This window comes from Lutra lutra, chromosome 6, assembly GCF_902655055.1.
Source record: "Lutra lutra chromosome 6, mLutLut1.2, whole genome shotgun sequence".
Classification (NCBI taxonomy): domain Eukaryota; kingdom Metazoa; phylum Chordata; class Mammalia; order Carnivora; family Mustelidae; genus Lutra; species Lutra lutra.
In genome coordinates this window covers 112,318,692-112,321,212 of record NC_062283.1, presented here as the reverse complement: position 1 = coordinate 112,321,212, position 2,521 = coordinate 112,318,692, and positions in this window count along the sequence as shown.

Genomic DNA, 2,521 nt, shown 5'->3' with positions numbered 1-2,521 from the left:
CTCAGATCATGACCTGATCTGAGATCAGGAGTCAGACACTTAACCAACTGAGCCACCCAGGCAAACCACCCCCACCAATAAATCTTAAAAAAAAAAAAAAAAAAAAAAAAAAAATTAAGTAAATTGCTCATTTCTCTGAGACCTCAACTGTCCTCACTAGAAAGATGAATCTAAACAACCTGTGCTGTTGTCGGTATTATTGTGAAGAATAAATGAGTTGATGTATGTCAAGTGCCCAACACTGGGTCCCCTACACAGCAGATGCTCACAAAGTACAGTCTTGGCCTTGCTCCCTGAATGCAAATGAAGATGGGTGGGGAAACTGCACTTCAAAGGGCCTCTGTTCTATCTAAGGAAAAGAGGAACTATATAGGTCAATGATTATGGGTTTGTTTGTCTGTTTTTAAGTAGGCATGGAGGCCAACTGGGGCTTGAACTCACAACCCCGATCCTGAGATCAAGACCTGATTTGAGATCAAGAGTTAGATGCTTAACTAAGTCACCCAGGTACCTGATTGTGGTTCTAAATAAATTCTCTTAACTATAAATGTCTCTGCTGAGAGAAATCTTTCAATTGACTTGCTAGAGGTCTTTGCTCTTGCAACAAGTTTAATAAACTTTAACATGTACCCATTAACTAAATTCTCAGAATAAATTTTGTTTTTAACCAAGGAAGGAGAGATTATAATTACTCTGGAGCCCATCTTGTGGGGAAAAGAGCCCTCCCTGCTGAGGAGCAAGAATTCTTTGTCCCTTCTCTGGGAGCAAGAACTGTCCCCTTAAGGGTCCTTCTGGCTGGACTAAGAATCAAATTGACATGAGATAGATAAATAGGATAAATTTAATAGTGTAGGTATAGGGAACCCATACAGACATGGAAACTCCAAAGACAGGCAAAATGAGATCTATACGTCATCCCGAACTAAGAAGGGGTTAGGGACCTGGAACTTCACAGGAAAGGAAAATACTTCATGAACAGGAGAACAGATGTTTGGTAATTAGATGTCTGCCCTGCAATACAGGTGGGTCACTCAGATAAGATTTATCTCTGCTAATAATCCTTTTTCTGGAAAGACTCTCAATTTAGATTCTTGTATGTGGTTGAAGAAGGGACAAGTTTCTTTTGCACTCTCAGGATCTCAAGTGCCTTCAGCTCAGAATAATCCATATGCCAAGTGGCATATTGGGTGGGGTGCTGTCCTGAAACCCTTCAATGCCAAGGAAAAGACGAGGTGGTGGTGTCTTCTAAAAAGGAAGAAAAGAAAAACGTCACAGTCTCCATGCAGAGGAAGAAAAGGAGAGGAGAGCCCCAGAGGACTACAGTATCCAGTGTTTGACTGACTTGGAGGCTGAGTAACCAAGTCGTTCCTAGGCTTCTAGAACTGTTTCCTTAGCTCTCAGATGGGAACGATGGTACCTATTTCAGAAGCCTCTTTACTGTAAGGTCTATTGCACCAGCCACAGGCTTTTGCAGAACTGTGAAGTGTTAAACAATTAGAATATTTAACACAAAGAATGAATAAATGAATGAAGCAGCACATTGGCTTTGTTTGCGTACTCGGATTATCCGTTTGCTTCTCAGAAAACATCATGGAATGGCTTGAAAGATAGCATCCAATTTTATGTTAGATATCCTCCATTTCTTCCCTTCCATCTCGATTTCATTCTTGACAAAAGCTTGCTGGTACAATTCTTTATATGATGAAATATAACTGGCCCAACTAGATTAACCCTGCTTCATCTCACCTAGAATTCCTTCCTTCCCTTTTCATCCTCCCCATCTCCCTCTTTTCCTCAGTTCTCACCCCTCTCTTAAGCCTTCAAGAACCCATAGGCTTCTTCCTCCGAATCCCATTTTTTCTATAACGAAGCACGTACTGCGTCCTTTAAGGTTGTATGCTTTCCCCCAAATTCAATGTATTTCCCTCAGTTTTATTTGACTAGTTATAATTCTTTTTTTCAACTCCCACAATGCTTAAAAGTGTCTTGCACCCAATCACATTACTAAAAAAGAAGTTATAAAAATCCTACTTAATTTCCTTATCACTGGATTGCTCTTCTTTACCCCCATCAGCTCCTGGCTCCCAAACAAAGCGGCCCACGACCCCGCGGAGCAGCGCGGAGCAGGCAGGGCCCAGGCCCCTCTGGACTCACAGCCCGGGGGTCCCGGAGCCCGCCGGCAGCGGGTAGGGCCGGGCCGCTTCCGGCCGCGCAGTTCCTCGCTTATACCCGCGAGTGCCGGGGAACCCCGGAGGGGCCCGGCGAAAGGTCGGCCTCCGCAGGCCCAAGCCGAGAGGAAGACCGGGACGCCGCCCGCTTTTGCAGACCCCGGAGCGACCTGAGCGCGCCTAGCGGCGATCGCGCAGTGACCGGCGCCAGGGCCGACCGACTGCCACGAAGCGACCGCCACGTCAGGGCAACTTCACAAAACCCGGGCGAGGGCGGGTGACGCACACCCGGCGACCGCGGCGGGGTTGGGCCCGTGGCCAGACGAGGAAGCTGACCTCCAGGCCCGGCGCCC